This window comes from Callorhinus ursinus, unplaced genomic scaffold, assembly GCF_003265705.2.
Source record: "Callorhinus ursinus isolate GAN/ISIS: 27379988/994484 unplaced genomic scaffold, GSC_fseal_2.0 scaffold7, whole genome shotgun sequence".
Classification (NCBI taxonomy): Eukaryota; Metazoa; Chordata; class Mammalia; order Carnivora; family Otariidae; genus Callorhinus; species Callorhinus ursinus.
Genome location: NW_027397069.1, coordinates 67,355,482 through 67,375,483, shown reverse-complemented (window position 1 = coordinate 67,375,483; position 20,002 = coordinate 67,355,482). Strand labels below are relative to the sequence as shown.

The 20,002-nt window shown below is 46.7% G+C and overlaps 1 protein-coding gene across 3 annotated transcripts in view; it reads right to left on the bottom strand.

Annotated features, from left to right (window-relative positions):
- Positions 1-20,002, bottom strand: part of SLC7A1 (solute carrier family 7 member 1) — a 78,730-nt gene that overhangs the window by 35,612 nt on the left and 23,116 nt on the right. For 2 of the 3 annotated variants that reach the window (XM_025875114.2, XM_073894727.1), the window contains exon 2: positions 5,541-5,640. The gene's annotated coding sequence lies outside the window, so the exon portion shown is untranslated. Of the gene's footprint in view, positions 1-5,540; positions 5,641-7,349; positions 7,403-20,002 lie in introns of all 3 variants that reach the window. The other variant, XM_073894725.1, reaches the window with a different exon arrangement.

Genomic DNA, 20,002 nt, shown 5'->3' with positions numbered 1-20,002 from the left:
TAACATTCTTAGTTTATTGATCCTCTCATGAAAGATCTGCACAACCACCAGAGATAAAACCACTGCAGCATCTTTACTCCTTCTGTTGTCCAATCTCCAGCTCACTTTTTGCCAGCACCAACACTGGCTTTTGCAGTCCCCCTGACTTTCTTCATTCTGTTCTTGCGTTCCTTTCGCTATTTTCTTGATGTCTTTTTCTTCTCATACAGGCCATGTCTTGCAAGTCTGTGTTTGGGTTCATTTTTCTTTGCATAATCCAAGGAATCATAAATCATGCCAAAGCCGGTGGTCTTGCCACCACCAAAAAGGGTTCTGAATCCAAACACAAATATGACATCTGGTGTGGTCTTGTACATTTTGGCTAGTTTTTCCAGAATTTCTGTCTTAGGTACTATTGCCTTTCCGGGGTGAAGAACATCAATGACCATCTGTTTCCGCTGAAGCAGTCGGTTATCATGAACTTCCTGGTCCGGATAGTTACTGTGCCGCTCATGATGGAGGCCAAGCTTCAAGCAGCCGGAGAGGAAAAGACAGCCACGAGTAAAGGATTTGTCATAGGCAGACCTGGTCATACCTCTTACCAGCAGCCTTGTTCCTACACATTCTCTGAGCCTAAGTCTGTATCACATTTGGGGAGTTACAGACTGAAACCAGAAAAGGCAACAAGGGTTCCAAGTAAGAGATTCAGTGGGGCGGGGGCGGGGAGTGATTCAGAGGTTCTTCAGAAGCTGGCAGCAGCTGCAAGACAGACACCTGTAGGCATGCGTGTTTTGGGGCATGTTTTGCGTACCCACGGGGGACACGAGTTTGTCTTGGGGTTCATCTGTCACAGCTGAGGTGACCTGGGAGGGAAGGCACAGGCCTGCTGAACTGCCCAGGACGCACGTCAGACTACCCGGGGGAAGCGGGGTGAGCGCAGTGAAGCAGGAGGGCGGGACATTTACAAGAGTTCTGAATGGCCAGCCGAGGGTTTTACACTCGGACGTGAAATTTTTCAGCGAAGGAAGGACATCACAAAAATATTATCTTGGGAGGACCGATCTGGTCTTGTTGTGAAGGACAGACTGGAGGACAGCACCGGGACAGCTGACTGCTTGTGGCTCAGCCTTCTTTCATTGAGGAGCAAATCAATTACGTTTGCCTTTGAGCATGGTATTTTCATCCGACTAATAAAGCACTTTTGCGCAAGCAAAGGCTCTAATCTTTCACATTTACCTGCCATTTGCTCCCGGTCTCAGCTTCCTCCTCAAAGAGCCCAGAGATACACAGACTCCACACACCCACAGTTACCATGGGAATTATCTATGTGGTATATGTCATGCACAAATAATCCCTCAGCAGGAAATGCCTCATTCTATGGTTGGTTTCCTGTAAACGATACTTTACCCGTAGCCAAAATCTCAAGCCCTCATCCCAAAGAAAAAAGCATGTAAACATGAAAAGAAACGTCGCAGCCTCCTCGTGGGGTCGGCTACCTTACCTGTTGAAGTCCATACCTGTTGCACTCATCTACCTTATGTAATATACCTGGAGGAAACACCCTGGTATGTGGGGCCAGAACAGTCTCTATTACAGCAGAGAACGTGCTTCTCTGGGCCGGAAATGACTCTGAGGCCAGTTTCACAGGGGTCTGTGCACCACAATGCTGGAGCGAACCACCAACGGCCAGCAGAGGACTGCCAGAGGGTCAGGCTGACGTCAGGTGGACAAAGCAGTCCAGGAAGTTGGACAAGTGTCGCTCCTTGAACTGGACAAGACAGTAGCAGTCAGTGCGCAGGGGCTCTTTTATCGTGCGGGACGGACCACCGATGCGTCCTCTGTCACAGGCAGTGCCACCTGCTGTGTTTTACGGAAGACTCCAGGGCAATCCTGTAACCAGCCTGTTCCCTACGGAATGCTACCCGAATGAGACCCCAGAGCCTCTCAATATAACAACAGTCAATTATCCAGACTGCCAGTCACTGAAATTCTCTCTTCTTTGGTGACTGCTTTATGACAATTAGGCTCCGCAACTTCAGAGAATGAGGAGACACAGCACAGACTTCTGTTGTTTTGGGGTTTTTTGTTTTGTTTTTAAAGACTTCTATTTATTCATTTGACAGAGAGAGACACAGCAAGAGAGGGAACACAAGCAGGAGGAGTGGGAGAGGGAGAAGCAGGCTTCCCGCAGAGCAGGGAGCCCAATGCGGGACTTGATCCCAGGACCGTGGGATCGTGACCTGAGCCGAAGGCAGACGCTTAACGACTGAGCCACCCAGGCGCCCCCAGACTTCTGTTGTTTTTAAGGAATTTTTAAAGGGTAACCATAGACATCACAACTTAGGCCCCAAATAACGCTCTCTACATACCCACTGCCACAGAAAAAACTACTGGGAGAGCGTCTTAACCTTCTAAAAGTTCACAGGCAAGTCAGTCACTTGAGACTCAGGACCACATTTCCCTCTACAAACAATGCGACAAAATTGCAGCCAGGTTCTAAAGCAGCTCACAAACAGCAACTTAACCCGACATTCCTGCTGGAGAAGTGAGCACTCTGGGGGCATCCACCACCCAGCAGGGTCAGGAAGGCACGGAGGATATCCAAGTTGGTTAGAAGAATGAATGGACCCTATAGAGTTGTGATCCTTTAAAAGATTTAAAATCATGGATCATTTTGGAAAAAACAAAGGAGCAAAACAATTTTCCACACAAATGGATAGCAGATGGCAACCACTTTTCAAGGAGCAAGGAGAGGCGATCTGTGGTGGGCAGTCGCTAAGGTGGCCCCATGATCTACTCCTGGTGTTTCCCTGAGTATGTGTGGGAACTGGGATTGCATCTAGTCAACAGAACGTGGCAAACGTGCTGATGTCATTCCGCGATTATGTGACATTCCATCAGGCTCCATCTTGCTAGCAGCCTCTCTTTGCCAGCTTAATGAACCAAACAGCCATGCCTGGAAAACCAGCGAGAGGCCGGGGCCCCAGGGTCCTACAACCATGAAGAAATGGATTTGCCCAACAACCTGGGAGATATTAGAATCAGTTTCTACCCGAGCCATGCCTCCAGATGAAAACCAAACCCTAGTCAACACCTTGACTACAGCCTCGTGAGCCAAGCTGTGCTCTGACTTCTGACCACAGGAACAATGAAACAATAGATGTGTGTTGTTTTAGGCCTCTGGGTTTGTGGTGATTTGTTATGCAGGGACAGAGCACTCCTCTGTGGTCCAAACAGTCATGAGATCGTGAGTGAGTCTGCCTTCATTTCTCTCTTTAAACCTTCAAGGAGCTAAAAACCAGAGCCCAACATTTCTTTAACTTCCTCTGTTTCAATGGTAGAGTTAACCTTTTCTTGACCTGAAACTATATTTTCTTGGTTAAGTCTGAATGATCTGAAAGCAATTTCCTCCTCTAGAAGAATGGCATGCATTAAATGACTATTACTTCATTTTCCACAGAATTGCATGTCTGCCCTGTGCCACTCTCCTGGGAGTTACAGGAGCTGCAAAGATAAGGCATGCGCTGCCCCTGCGCTCAGAGTGCACACAGCTTGGGAAGGAAGACGAAAGCAACCATCTATCCATTCAGCAAATATTTGCCTTAAGCCTACTCTATGCCTCCCCGCCCTTCCAGGTGCTGATCAAGTGCAGGGAAAGGAACCAAGCTGCCTGGCCTCTGGGCAGGAAGACAGAATGATAAGCCAAAGAGCACAAACAAGTGTGCCACAGACCAAAAAGCCTCCAGGGGGCACACCACCTCCGTCGCCATCTGGCACCTGGTCGGAATCTCTTCACTCAAGAAGGGGTGACCTCGTGGTGGTTTCCAGTAGGTTGTGAATTCCCCTGATTTAGGTACAGTTCATGACACGTGTCCGAGGGCCCAAGAACCATGGATGGCTTCCTCACGCATTCTGTCACAGCATCCTGATCCGAGAAACAGATCTGATAAAGACTTTTCACTCCGAGGTGAACAGTCAGCCCTGCCGCCCCCCCACACCCGTGCGCCAAGCCCTGGTATTAGGTAACAGGAAGAGGCTCGAAAATAGTCTGGTAAGACAGCAGAGACACATCTGACGATTGCAGGGAGAGGAGGAAGAATGCAGAATGCACTCACTCTAAGCACTTTTACTAAATAAGCCCTGAAAGGAGAAGAAAAGGACATCTGAGGTCTACAACGGCTTCTGGCACGACTGGGGATAGCCTCCCACATCCCTGCCAGCAAGGATCCAGGTTTCCTGTCTTTGGGAAAGCGCACCTGGTAACCCTGCACCCTTGTTCCTGACACTGACAAGGCTGCCAACAGCCTCATAAACAAGGGGGGATCCTCTCTATGACGTAGGAGCCATGGGGAGCCCGCCCCCTCCTTCTTATTTCAAGGCTGTCGGCTCAAAGATGCTTCCCTGTGGCAAAGATCATGGGCCGAATCCCCCACAAAGTCCCTCTGATGAAGGATGACCCTGATTACGGGTGCATTCTTAATATAGCTACATTTGAAACTAAGAATTTGAATGGCCCAGAAGATCATAAGAATGTGAGACGGAGGAAGAAACGTCAGGTGAGGTTCTTTTATAAACATACATGCCTGAAGAAACTTTACCTCCATTTTTTTTAATGCACAAAATAGTGACAATAAAAATGAAGTGCCCAAACTTGGTGAACTTGTTACTTTAATCAAAAAATAACTGAAGCAATAGTTTTTAACTATTTTAATAGTACAATCCTTCTTTCCCAAACCACCTCTTAGGCTGAATCCTGACGTGAGAATCAGATAAAACTGGAGCCACTCCGACACAGAGAGATGGGAGACACCGCGGCCTGGGGGCTCGACCCGACCTTCCCTGGCACTCCCTGCCTGGCTCCTTGGCCCCCTCAGGACTCTGGGGCTCCAAGGACCCGCCTGAAATACACCGACCTATAGCAGATCACTACAGCATCTGAACCCAAAAACAAGCTACAGGAGAATCCCTAAGTAAAAGAGGGAAAAGCCAAGGAATGAGGGGGTAGGAGCAGGGGGAAAAGCTTGAGAGCAGGAAGGAAACTGGAGCTAGCCCTTGACCTTGAGAAGCGCAAAGGTTCCAAGAGTCAAAGGCAGAACCGCAGCACAGTGCCTCAGTGCCACCGCACTGCACACCAGCACGGACGGGCCAGGGGCCCCGGCCCAGAGGGGATCCCACCAAGTGCTGCACACCATGCCGCATCCCGGCATCTACACCAGGAGTGAGGGGCAGGCTTCGGCAGATCTCTCCACAGCATGCCCTTGGCAGCCTCTGTTCAGAAGCCTTGCCATCTGTAGGGTATTTTGAGTTCTGTTTGAAGGAAATGTAGAAATTCAATAAAACCACAAAAGCAAAGAGGCACTCCTGTCTTCTGTTGAGTGGATGGGCCTGAAGAGCCAGATGACTCTGAAAAGGCAGAGTAGTTATAAGCTTTGGAAGACAATGATGTAGGGTAGAGTTGTGCGTTAACCTATAAAGTCAACAGCCAACAGAAGGACTCAACGGACAATACATTCTAGCACCCAGGAGACCATCCTGCTGGGGTGCAGGTGGGCAGACTGTACCTGGAATGGGACGTGAGAACTCGTCACCTCGTCACCTGAGGATCACCTGCGTCCTGGAACAAAGACGTCTCAGGAGGCACAAGATGGGAGCTTCTGGCTCCTGGAAAGCAAAGAAGAGACGTTAGGCCCCATCAGTTTGGTTCCCAGAACCTCCACACCTGTGGCTGCGACAGGGAGGGATGATTCCATCCAGCTCAGTGTCAGGAAGGACACCCCACCTTCCGAAGACGAATGGCGTGAGTGGCTGGGAAGGTGAGGGTCCGACCATAGGGACTGAGCAGGCATGCAGCGAAGCACCACTGGGCAGGGAACAAGACAGGAAGCTGGACGAGATGGCCTTCAAGCCATTGATCCTACCACGTTACCTCCATCAATGATGATCCTATCTCAAACAAGAATGGTATCAAAGCATCACCCAGACAGGCTACTTCCACAGATCTACGACACAGAGGTAGGTGAGCAAAAGCTCTGAGGCCCTCGCTAGGAGCCGTGAGGGGAGTGAATCCCCCCTCTGACAATGGCACTGAGAACTGAGACCAGCAGAGGCAGACAGCCTTAGCTGGGTCCTTCAGGAAACAGTCGGACACCATCTGTGAATGGCCATTTTGCAAAGGACTCTCCTGGACCAGCAGTCAGATGGGCACAAGTGTACTCCTGCCCCGTCCACATCAGGATGGGCTGGGGTGCTCTAAATGTAGGATGTGAGCTCTCGTGACGAGCATAGGGGAGTGGCCTGCAGTCCCAGAAGGGATCGAGTGACTCAAGTCACCACTGTCTGCAAGCGGGAACAGTCACCTTCGCGGAGGGTGTCCTAGGAAGAAGCTCCTCAAGGAGCAGCATATAAAATCCTTTGTTTCCTCCATCTTAACCATTTCCACTTTGCACACACTCACATGCTCACCCAGGAGCTGGAGAGGCCTAATTAAGCCTCCTGAATATGATCTGCACTAATGTGAACCCAGAGAGGATTATCATTATGCCAAAGAGGCACATGAAGATGCTAATCAACACCGAGAGTTTTAGAACTTCAACAGCAGCAGACCGGATTTCCCACAACTGAAATCTGACTCCATCCTGACCCACACATTCATTCTACATTAATACTTCATTCTTTGCCCCTTTCTGTTTTGAAAATGTCCCCCCCAAACCTACAGAAAGGTTAAATGAACATTTACGTGGTCTTCATCTACATTTACACCAATATTAAACACTTACTGTATACGCTTTATCTTTATATAAACTGTTCTCACAATCCACTTGAGAGTGAGCTATAATAGTTATCATGACATTTGAACTCTAAATATTTTGGTAACTCCTAAAAATGATACTCTTCTATAGAACTGTAATGCCATCATCACACCAAAGAAACTGAACATTCATTCAGTAGCATCTCAAACACAGCCCAGGACCAAATGTCCAAAATTAACAACATATCGCTCATTCTCGATCATGTGCCAAGCACCACAAGGGCACTGAGAGGGCCACAGCCCAACAGGGGAGACCGACATACAGATGTATTACCGCGACAAGGGCACTAAGGGGGTGTGGCTCATATGCGAGTATCTCCGCAGAAGAGAAAGTAGTTGGCTCCACCTGGAGACTGAGAAAAGGCTTATGCAATGAAGTGATATTCAGAGGACGAGTCTAGCCAACATATACAGAGTAGGAACTGAATGTGAAAATGGAGAGGCTTGAATGTGACAGCCAGAATAAGTCCAAATCCCAATTCCAGGAACTTGTGAATATGTTAGGTTACATGGCAAGGAGGAATTAAGGTTGCCAAAGGAATAAAGATGCTAATCAGCTGACCTTGAGCTATGAAGATTTTCCTGTGGCGAGTCTGATGGAATCAACGAGGGTCCCTACAAGAGGGGAGAGGCAGGAGAGTCAGTGTCAGAGAGATGCAATGTGAGAGAGACCCCATCAGCCATTACTGGCTTTGAATATGTCAGGGGACCAGGAGCAAGGAAGGCAGGCAGCCGCTGGAAGCTGGGAAGGACAAGGAACCACATCCTCTCTCAAGAGTCTTCGGAATGGAGCACACCCCTGCCAACACCCTGACTTGAGCCTGGTGAGACCTCTTTCGGACTCCTGACCTCCATCCAGAACTGTATGGCAATACATATGTGTGGTTTTAAGCCAATGAAAAAACAAAAACCTGTAGAGGCTGGAAACAAGGCTGGAAACTGTCAAAGCGCTGGGAGATGGGGGGCAAAGTCATCCAAGCCCTGTGGCCAAGCCAAGAAAACTATGCTTTTTGTTCTTTGGGGAAGGAAGAGACAGCCAAAAGCCGTGAGCGGATCTCAATCGTAGGAAGAAAACTCTGGAATAAAAGGAGCGGAATCTAGAAGAAAAACAACTGATAATGTTTGGTGCCAACGATCAAGTTGAGCTTTCAAACAAAAAAACTTACAGGTTTGGAAAACTTGCATCTGTCACCAGGAACTCGAAAGTTTCCCAAAACTTAAAGAGTTTTCAGATGACACTGGTGGTGATATTAACAAATGTGATTTTCAGAAAACAGTTACATGATCTAATCTGTCAAGATCTGGAAGATCTGCGTAATTCAGTAAGACAGTAATTCACCGAAACATGATCATACGTGGACAAACAATTGATTCAAAGTACAAAATGGAATTTTTTTAAAAAGTACAAAACAGACCTATTTTCAAGTACAAAAAGCCCGTCAATATGGTTTCAGATTCCACTGTGGAACCAACTCTCTCCTTTCAAGTTTTTGTGCAGTATCAAAAGAGAATACCCATAATTATCCAAAAAGGCTACTGAAGTCCTCTTCCTTTTCCAAGGACCATCTGAGGCCATAGTTTCTTTATGTATTTCAACGAAAACACATCAAAATTGACCAATTCATAAGCAGACATAAGAACCAAGCTGCCTTCTATCAAGCTGAAACATTAAAGATATTTGTAAATATGTAAAACGATTCTACTCTTATTATTTTTTGTTGTGGAAACTAGTTATTTTTCATAAAAATGTTAACATAAAATGATGTATTGTTATTTTTAGATGGATTAGTACATAAATATTTGCAGTTGCTCTAATTTGTAATATGATAAACACTGACACATACAGCCCACATGAGCAAAGCTCCTTCAAGTTCTCAGTAGTCTGTAATTACACAGCACAAGGGGGTTCTGAGACCAAGCAGTTTGAGAACCGCTGCTTTATGGGCTGTCCAGTCAAGTGAACACAGCCAAGCTGGATACAAGCTCATGTCACAAAAGCTGCTCTCCTGCTTCTTTGGGCGTGATGAAGCAGCCTACTCTGCTCACATTTTCCTGTCACGGTATACAAGCAGTTAATGCCCAACTCAGAAGTCCTGAAGAAAAGCATGCCATACATTAATCCAGGCTGAACTCATCAGGATTAATGGGATTGGAATGCATAGCAAATACATTCATTAGTACTGCTTTTCTTTAATCCAAGAATGTTCTAGCCGATTTATTCTATTTCTACAGATTTGACAATACACTTTTTAAAAAAACAGAGTAATGAGAATGCTACATAAACTTCACACTTTAAGGACACGATTTCATGTATTTCATAAATATGGCAAGCAGCATTTCAACAGCACCCCAGGACGAGCTGGGCTCTGTGTAACAGGGGGACACCCGGCATCCGGACAGGGCGTGTGTATGCAAAATAACATGAAAACAGCAGCAAACGTATTTCCACTGAACAGTTTAGACATCAGAAGTAATCAGATCTTTTCACTACGTACACTGATGAAGCACTAAAAATGTTTTGCCATTTATTAAACATAATGCCTGCCCAACTTTTTGGCAACTTAAACAGCTGCTTTGCCTGTGAGTGTGTTTTGATTCTGTTCATTCCACAAAAGTTTCGGGTGCCAGATACGGTTCTAGAACCCAGAGACGCAGCAGTGACCTGGTTGGACGCAAATCCCCAACCTCCTGGAGTTTACGTTCTATGACTGGAAACACCTCTTCGAAAAATAAGAATGGATGAAATGTCAACTGGAGGAAGCACGCTTCTGATCTCCTAAAGCAACTCCATGAGATACAGGATGAGCCCCAATAACACGAGTATGTGCTCCATCCCATGAGAAGGGCAGATGCTAGGGTTACTGTAAGGAATGAAGCTACAGGGAGCTCAGTTCAAGGTGGCTAGGGGATTTCTGTCAGGTCTACTGAATCCAACCAAGATCTCTGGCAAGAACAGAGCTCCTTTAGGATGGCCGAGCACCTATAGAAGGGCCAGGCCAGTTCCCAAGGGAACATGGAGGATGTCAGAATCCTGGCAGGGGAGCATTTGTAGTTTAAAAAAGCAAATCCTGATTAATTCTTTTTTGGCATGAATACTTTTCAAATTTCAGCCTAAGATTTTTGTTGGTTAAAAGGGAGCACAGGCTAAGAGGCTGCCAAGTAGTTAAACGGACATCAATTTTCTGTTCCAGGGAAGAGGGGGAGGATGGAACAAAAGCCTGAGGTACCGAGAGGAGCCTGCAATGTCCCCAGAGCCAGCAGGGCAGGCCTCCAGGCCTCACCAAAGGATCCAGCCCTGCACTCAGAGACGCTCAGACTTCCATCCCCTGCTCCGGGAGGGGCCTGGCAGATGGGCACCGCAGGAACTGCATCAAGGACGGAACGCCCCAGCAGCTGCGCCTGCACCCCACAAAGGGGCACAAGAATATGGGAGCTGTCCCTGCTCTCCTTCCACCTCCCAGTCTTAAAACTGCATTTTCGATCTATCCAGAAATGACCAGACCCTTATTATCTGAAATAATTCACTCCCAAGGGGCAGATCTGGAGGGTCCCAGAAACCACAATATTTTTACAACTCATGTTCCCTTACGTTTCCATCGGACCCACATTTTCGGACTTCCATAGCTCCATGACCGCCTAACACATGCTTGCTTCCCAGCTTCTCAGTGATAAGGAAATGTCTTTTACCCCCTGGCTGTGGGCTTCACAGCTGCTACTAGGCGGTCTCCCAGGAAAACTCACACTGGATTCCAGCATCCACCTGAGAATGTGAATACCTCACCTCTTCTTCCAACTTCCAAGCCCACCCGAATCCCACCTGTACTGGGGACCTACACCAGTTTCCATCCGCTCCCTGAGACAGACAGTAACATTGAAGCATAAACACTGTTTGAAAGACCACAGACTCCATATAGACATTTGTGGTTCTATAAAACTTATTAGGGGAAAAAATTACAAACTCTAAAGGAAATGTGGTCAAGGAAATAACAGCAAGATATTTATCCTACCCCCAATCCTTCAATAATTAAAACTACTCCAGCCATTCTGCACCAAGGAAAAGGCCACTGGGCTCACAATTTGATGATTCAACCTTTCTCTGAGACGCAAAATACTCCATGAAAAGGCCACAACATCCTTCTATGTTGTGTACTGCAACAGGCGAGTGAAGGCTGTTCTTCGCCATTGGCCTGTGTCTCCTGGTGATGCCCAGGGAAGAGGAGGGGTGGCAGGAGAAGCTGGGAGGGGCCGAGTCTGAGGTTACAGGGCAACAGTTCTCAACTAGGGCTGCTTCTGCTCCCGCCAAGGGGCATCTGGCAATGCCTGGAGACATCTGTGGTCGCCCGAAGTGAGGGACGGTGGTTTTGCCATCTAGAGCTCAGAGGCCAAGAATGCTGCCCAACACCCTACAGTGCACGGGACGGCGTCCACAGCAGAGAAGTATCAACAGAGCACTGAGGGAGAGAAAGCCTGTCTTACTGTGGGAAACCCTAGACTGCCAAGTGTTCTACAGACTTTTTTAGTGAACTAGTTTAAGAATTCTGTTTTGTTTTTTAAAGCTTCAAATAATGTCTGCAAACAAGCATGTATTCACTGGAAAGCAAAACCTTGTCACTACATCCCTGGAGAACCCTCCACTGTCCCGAAACCAGGATTGAGAATAACTAAGAGGCAAAGCAGAAGACAGGGAAGAGTAAACAATTAAAAAATGTAGTGGGACTAACACATGCTTCACTTATTAATCTGAGTTCTCATTTCTGAGGGTGAGTCGGTATCTTGTAGAAGGCTTGAGACCCAGGTGCTCGGCATGACTCTGCTTGGAAGGTGAAGGTCAAACCTGGAAAAGCTGGGATGGCCAGGCAGGGCCCCTGAGAGAGAAAGGAACCAACAGGCTGAGCCATACTATGCTCACAAGAGCAGCACAGAGAATGCCTCATCCCCATTTCACAGGTCTTTCAGAGCAGGACCTCCACTGTGACAGAAAGATCCCGTTGCCACTTCATTAAATAGTCCTCTTGTGCAAAACACACTGTTTCAGTGTTTGAGTGGAAGGACATCTCTACTCTGCGGGCTCGGGCTCGGAGAAAGCACAGAGATGAGTCAGCGTTCAGCATGTGAGGATGGCCACTTCTATCCCAGAAATGTTCTGCTCACCAAGGAGCCATGAACCTCTATTTTTTCATGCCTGAGATTTGAAAAATGAAACCATAAATTCAAAGAGTTGGAAGGGATCAACTTGTCACCTAAGGAAGAAATCCTCCCAGACTGTCATGGGAAAAGCTGACTGGGGCAGGAAAGAGAGGGGAAGAGGGAGGGAGGGCAGGTACAAAGAAGTGACTCTCCATGCTGCCACTTCCCTCCCTCCCCCTTTGGGGCTCTCACCAACCAGCCTCTGACTTCTGCCTCTGTTCAGGAGTAGTAAATACGCATCTGAAGCCAGACATACCACCCCATGGCAATAACAGTAAGAAGAATGGCTCACTTTCCTATTAAATGGCTATTAGGTGCCAGCCCCTTGTAAGGCACTGTATGTGCATGACCTCATCTAACACTCAAACCAGGCCTTGAAGTTTATGCAGCTGTTATACCCATTTCACTTATGGCAAGCCAGCCATGTAAAGTAGTTATAAAGCCGAGCCTTGGTTCAAACCACGGCGCATCTGACTCTTAAAGCCACTCGGCTGCTCCATTATTTTTTTAAAATGCTACTGAAACTCTACATGAGAGTATAATAGGTCCCGCAGGGCAGTGGGCCATGATATAATTACAGTAAAACTTTAATCAGACACACAGAGGATCCTCCCACTTAGCAAATGCAGTGAGGGAGCAAGGAGGCATAGATAGGTCTTCAAGGTGACTTTGGTTCCAATCTCTGCTCAACCACTGACCAGCTCAATGAGCTGGGGCAAATGGTTCTGAATCTGTTTCCTCACTCCTCCAAAGAGGAAACTACTGTTAAGCTCATGGAATTGTTTTGTTTGTTTGTTTGTTTGCTTAAGATTTTATTTATTTGACAGACAGTGAGAGAGGGAACACAAGCAGAGGGAGTAGGAGAGGGAGAAGCAGGTTCTCTGCCGAGCAGGGAGCCCGATGCAGGGCTAGATCCCAGGACCACCTGAGCCGAAGGCAGACGCTTAACGACTGAGCCACCCAGGTGCCCTGCTCATGGAATTGTTTAAAAGTAGTAATAAATTGAGATTATGCATATAAATATGTCCTGCACTTTTTAAAGTAAATACATTCCTAGGAGACTGTCCCTAAATAAGTGATAGCATTTCAGAAATACTCTGCCTTGGGGCGCCTGGGTGGCTCAGTCGTTAAGCGTCTGCCTTTGGCTCAGGTCATGATCCCAGGGTCCTGGGATTGAGCCCTGCGTTGGGCTCCCTGCTCAGTGGGGAGCCTGCTTCTCCCTCTCCTTCTATCACTCCTCCTGCTTGTGTTATCTCGCTCTCTCTGTCAAATAAATAAAATGTAAAAGAAGGAAAGAAAGGAAAGAAAGGAAAGAAAGGAAAGAAAGGAAAGAAAGGAAAGAAAGGAAAGAAAGGAAAGAAAGGAAAGAAAGGAAAGAAAGGAAAGAAAGGAAAGAAAGAAAGAAAGAAAGAAAGAAAGAAAGAAAGAAAGGCTCTGCCTTCATTTCATCCTGTTCTGCAAATGCACTGGCTCCTGGTTGGCATTTTGAAGTTTCTCCACCAAATAGCTAATGAGCCATACAAATAGATAAATGCAGCCAGGGGGAGCTGCTATTTTAAGAAATTCTTCAGTTGAAGTGAACAATTGTTTGATGTGTGAATAATCAGCTCTTAATTACATGGTTTGTCAATATTTCAAAAGAATTATCTCACTAACAAGCTGCAGGGGTAGACTGTGGCACCTACCCTGACTTTGGACATTTGATGTTTCTCTCTGCCAGTAACTGAACCCAAAGAGTTTAATAAAATACAGTCGTTGCCAGTGAGGAAGTGGCGTATTATTGAAAAAAGAGGTACTCATGAAACGTACAAATACAATACAAAAACCACAGGGTGTTCTCCAAATGAGCAGCAGAGAAAGGAGACATGGGGGAATTTCAGAGCAACAGACCCAGGATGAAGAGGTCAGGGGAGGCAGCGGCCAAGGTGAAGGTTTGGTGAGGCTGAGGGAGGAAGGTAGGCACTCCCCACGGAAATCAGAGCAACATGGAAATCTGGAGGTGCAGAACAGCACAAGGGGGTCCCGAGAGGCAAGGGGAGCCAGCCTGCCAGGGCACGGACAGAAGTGAAGTCGGGGCTATGCTGTCCATGGTCTATGCAAACCTTCTCCAAGATCTCTTCTAGCTCTATAATGGATCCCCCCAAAAACACACACACATCTTTGGACCCTACACTGGTACATTCTCCTGAGACTCAGTAAATGTAACACATGATCCCTATTCAGGATTCTCTTAGGCCACCTGTAAGGGCCCAAGCAGGAAAATAAGCCTCTTGTACCCACGCTGTGTGCCCTGGAGAGGTGTCTGGGAAGGATGGTGTCACTCCAAGACACCGAGGGGGCTCCCCCCGAGATGCAGCCAGTAGCCCACCTCTCTAGTTCCCCTACTCCCAGTTCTTGGGCAGCCTCTTCAAGTTACCCACCTCCTCCCTACTGCTGCTCTTGACCAACATTTTTTTGGAGCAGTAGCATCTGGGGCACCTGGGTGGCGCAGTCGGTTAAGCTTCTGACTCTTGGTTTCGGCTCAGGTCGTTATCTCAGGCTTGTGGGATAGAGCCCCAGTGGGCTCTGTGCTCAGCACGGAGTCTGCTTGGGTTTCTCTTTCTCTTTGCCCCTCCCCACCACTCTCTCTCTCTAAAATAAATAAATAAATCTTTAAAAGAAATAAAAAAGAAAGCAGTGGCATCCATGCAGACAGACCCTATGGTTTGGGGCCAAGGACCCTCACCTATGCTAGCTCTCAAAAGGCAGTGACTTGGCTTTTTATTAACCCGTCCCTTTGCCAAGTCAAAGTTAAAGTTACTTCTCTTTTCTGGGGGCCAAAAGACAGTGCTGATTGTTTCATAAAAACCTATGGGGAGGGATGCGGTGATGGTTGCACAACAACGTGAATGTACTTAATGCCACTGAAATGTACGCTTCAAAATGTACGATAAAAATAGTTTTTTAAAAAAACTAAGAAAATTCCTCAAAAAATTGAACATACTTACCTTATGACCCAGCAACTCACTCCTAGATATATAACCAAGATAAATGAAAGCACATATCCACGCAAAAACTTGTGCACAAATGTTCACAGCAGCATGACTGAGGAACAGCCAAAAAAATGGTTCAACAACCCTAATATCCACCAAACGATGAATAAATAAAATGCAAAGTGTCTATATAATGGAGTATTATTCAGCCATACAAAGGAGTGAAACGGGGACACATGCTACCATGCGGATGAACCTTGAAAACGGCAAGCTAGGTGAAAGACGCCAGTCACGAGAGGCCACATATTGTGTTATTCCGTTTATATGAAATGTCTCAAATAAAGACAGAACGTGGATTAATGGTTGCCTAGGGCTGGCATGGGGATGGAGGAGGGGATGGGGAGCGACTGTTAATGCATACAGGCTTCCTTTTAGCGGTGATGAAAATGTTCTAAAATTGTGCTAATGGTTGCTCAACTGTGGATATAATAAAAACCACTGAATTTATACTTTAAATGGATTAACTTTATGATATTAAATTGTATTCAATAAAGCTGTTAAAAAATTTTAAAGCTAAGAGGAGCCCAATCCACCAGAGACTGTGGCACGGTTTTCTATGAAGAGTGCCAGGGCAGACTCCAGGATTTCTGTGCAAGTCCCGTGTAACAGCAGCACTTCGTCCACGTACTTTAACTCCACCTCAAGTTAAAATCTACCACCTCCCCCTACCCAGAAATCAATAATTATAGCGCTGGTTGCAGCTGGTAAGAGGAGCTTACACAATCCACTTATTATATGGAACAGTCATTTTGCTGTGAGCGCTTCACCAATGTGAAATTATGTCCTATTTAATACACCCTCCCTGCAAGCACTGGGTCTTTCTCGTTCTGTTCCACTGCAAACGTAAGCTCCAGGTGTAACACAGAACATAGATACTTCATCATGACAGGGCAGAGAATAATAAAATTGAGCAAGAGTGCAGTCCATTAAATAATATACTTAGTTAAGCTTTGAACTCCAACGGGACACAGGGGAAACACCTCTCACTCTGTGTGTAGGTGGCCCGGATCTCAGAGAACATGGGAAGGCTTTAATAGGTGATCAGAAGTAAAAGATCATGAGGCAGTAAAAAAAAAAAAAAAAAAAAAAAACCCAGTAAGGTCTCTCAACACTAGCACAGAATTCCCAACGATCATCAATGGGCGCTACCAGGACAGATAAATCACCAGTGAGGCAGGGAAAATACATGTCCAACTTGGGGAGCTGGAAAGAAAAATGTACAGGAAACAAATTTTGGGATACTTTCTGCACTGAATGTTTGGAATGCTCATGAGGCTTGGTGGCAGCCCTTTGTCTGCCTGGGCACACCTGACAAGTGCGTTCATACTACTCTCCTGGGCATTTACAAGCCCTGGGTACAACTCACTGCAGGCAGGTGTCAGCCCGCCCCTACCCTCCCAAGGACGTGTCCCGACCCCGCAGCAGCTCTGAAGAAGCCTGTGAAGACAAATGATGTGGCCAGGAGAGTGGCCCAGGTCCAAGAAAGTGGGGCCTGCCTGCGCCAGCCCAGTGATTACCAAAGGGAATTAAGCAAGCACTTGCAAGCCTTGGCCTCTGAATTTCTGTACTTCGATAGACTGAATTTGTTCTCCTGGGGCTAAAGCTGGCTGTGTCGCTGCAATTCTATATAGGAACAGTGACGGAAACCAAATGTGCAGGGAGTGAGTTACGACTCCAAAGGGTTCCCACCTTTCTCCCGGAAGAGAAGGGAGCAAGGTGGGCGGGGCACCAGACACACCTGCCATGTATATCAGTCGGGGCTCAACTGAAAAATGGCTCTGTCCTCTCGGGTTTTCTCCCATTACCTTACACAAAATTTCTTGAGGCACTTCTTGAGAACACTGTCATCGATGTAAAATAGTTCCCAAATAAGAAATCATCAAGAAATGCCAGCGCCAGCAGAGTCCCAAGACAATCCAATACATTCCAAACCCATCTATCCTCACACCTCCTTCCTGAGTTTTTGCTGTATCTTTGTAGCACGCGTACTGTTCTTTATAATATCCTTCCTTAAAGGAATCCTCCTCTTCCGTAATTTAATTATTTTTTGTAGAAAGCTTTGTATTACTCGCAAATGGAGGACCACCAAAATGATCTGAACTCAAATATTAAACTCAGCTCCATTACCCAATGGATGTGCCGTCGGTTTCCTGCAGGGACCCTAATGACTACAGTCCTACGGGTGGTGAGCTCCAGACTATTTAGATAAAAATGTTTGTGCACTCCCTAAAACTGCACACAGGGCACACACACTGTGCTTAGGAAAACAGAGACCCAGTCCATGAGTTGGCAAACTATCGTGCGTGGCCCACTTTTGTATTGATCCCAAATTAAAAGTGGATTTTGCAGTTAAATTTTCTTTTCTTTTCTTTTTTAAGGAGGAGGAGGAAAAAGAGGAAGAGAAAGATTATTATTCAAAATACCACATCTGGCCCCAAAAGCCTAACACATTTGCTACCTGCTCTCTATATATCAGTTTGCTAAGCCCTGATCTAACCCATCCCTTTATTTGACCGGTGAGGCAACCCAAATCCAAACACACTGAATGACTTAGAAGCACCTGCATGCAGGACTTCAGGATCCTAAGTAACTGAAGGAACTTTACCAAAGAAGCCATCAGTTTAAATGCTTTCAAAATGGGCCTCTGTCCCATCATTTGAACATTTTAAGAATTGAGTCTTATCTAAAGCAAACCAAAACGTGAGGACACACAACTCACCTAAATGGTCTTCGTCCTCCAACGCTTGAAGTCACCTCCTCTTCTGTTTGCCCCCGAGCCACCCTCCACCCTCCTCACTACATACTGGGAGCCCACCTGTGTGCACCCTGAGCTTTCTGGGGCCAGCAGGAGGAGACAGGCTCTGTGACGGAAGATCTCCCCCACGGAGCTGTGGTCACCAAACCCTCCTTTGTCCCTCCAGGCCTAAGGTGCTGGGCCACTCAGGGTCCCCTGGTAACCCCAGGCCACTAACACAGTCACACCACCCCTAACCCTGGCCCTGCCTCTGTAAACAGTTGCTTTACTCAACTCACCGCCAATACCCAGCTTGAGAGTGCCATCTGTTCCCTGCGGGGGCCCTGATGATTCCAGCCTTAGGGGCAGTGAGCTCTGGACGTCTGCAGCTGCTTCTGCCACCTCGGGAATGTGAGCAGTCCAGGCCCACTCTGAGCACAAAGCCTCTATTATGGAACTGCACAGCTGGACGGCGCCTGGACCACCTGATGATCCACCCTCCTCCTCCAAAGTGAGCTGCTCCTGAGCTGCCCGAGACCTCGCGTGGTCTCAAAAATGCCCAGAGAGATTCTAGTGATTAGTTATAACAACACACCACGTTATAAAAAGGCTTTTTTTTTTAAGTCTTCAACTTAATTTAATAAAATCTGAGCAGCTGGTATATCACAGACACTGTGCTCGGTGTTTCCAACGCACAGATCAACAATCAATCCTCATGTTATAAATGAGAAAACGGAGCCTCAGAGAGTCTGTGGTGTTTGTCAGAGCTCTAAGTAGTTGTGTAGGAGTTGTCCCAAACCCTCTTCATTCAGCCGAGTCCCCGCCTGAAGCCACCTGTGTGGCTGACCAGCAATAGCCCCTGCACCCCGCACGGTGCCCTTGCCAACAACACAGCAAGGCCACCCTCTAGTCTATCCACAGCCAGCCCTGTCACATTATAAATCAGGAAACAAGAAGGAGAAGGCCAGGGCCGGGCACAGAAAGTTTCCTGAAGTAACAGGGAAGCTCCCTCACGGCCTCATGCACATCACATTACCTGGACCGGCCAGCAAAGCAAACTATCTAGTACCTCCTACCTGACCACGAATCCCTAGGCAGGTGCATTCACCATGTCTTTACGGCGTAAAATGAAATGGCTGCTGTGGGCAGTGGTCCCTCTTCTGAACGTTCTCTGTCCATGAACTTGGCGTGGAAGAGAACACCAAGGCTCCCTGCACCTGGGTGGGAAGGCCTGGGAAGGCCTGGCAACTCCTATCAGGCTACATTATTGATTTTAAGGCATACTGAGTGGGAAAATTTTTTTTTCCTATGCCCCATTTTACACCTGCTCACTGATCTGAGGAATCAGAAGCCCTGCCTGACCTTGGCTGTGCAATCATGGGCAAGTCATTTGACTTCTCTGTTTCACCTGAAAACTGGGAGAAGGGTACTGCTTACCTCACTTACACCTCACCCCATCCCTGCCTTCTCCCTACTGTGAGAATCAAGGAGCAGAGAGGCGAGATAGAAATTAAAATCTCACATAAGACTGGATTCCATTTTTTCCTTCTGCGAGATGAGGATAATGGTAATCATCACTACTTCAGAGTTTGGGAGAGGCTCAAATGAATTAATATGTGCAATGCACTGAAGAGCACCTAGCACATAGTAAGAGCTATATGTTTGCTATTATTTTTATTAGCTTCTTAATTTACAAGAGATCTTATTAATAGCCAACTCATGAAGTGAATGTGAAAATTAAGTCCTCAAAATAACTGCACTCTTATAATATGAAGGTATTCAGTAATTGACAAGGCACTATACAAATATGTAGCTGAAAACATAAAAGTAAGTTGTCTGATTTTTCTTTTTTTTTTTAAAGATTTTATTTATTTATTTGACAGAGAGAGAGAGACACAGCAAGAGAGAGGGAACACGAGCAGGCAGAGTGGGAGAGGGAGAAGCAGGCTTCCGACCGAACAGGGAGCCCGACGCGGGGCTCGATCCCAGGACCTGGTATCATGACCTGAGCCGAAGGCAGACACTTAACGACTGAGCCACCCAGGCGCCCCTGATTTATTTCCATCTACCCTAATTCAGATGGTAAAAGACTGCAGGGCTGTTGCCTAGAAATCTTAAAATTGGCTTAAAGCTATTAAAAAGATAAACATGACCAATGGATATAAGATACATGAATTTTATATAAACAATATAATTAATAATGACTGAGTTTTTAGCCACTAATTTTTATTCTAAAAGACTGAAATATCCTGGTTTCTGTAG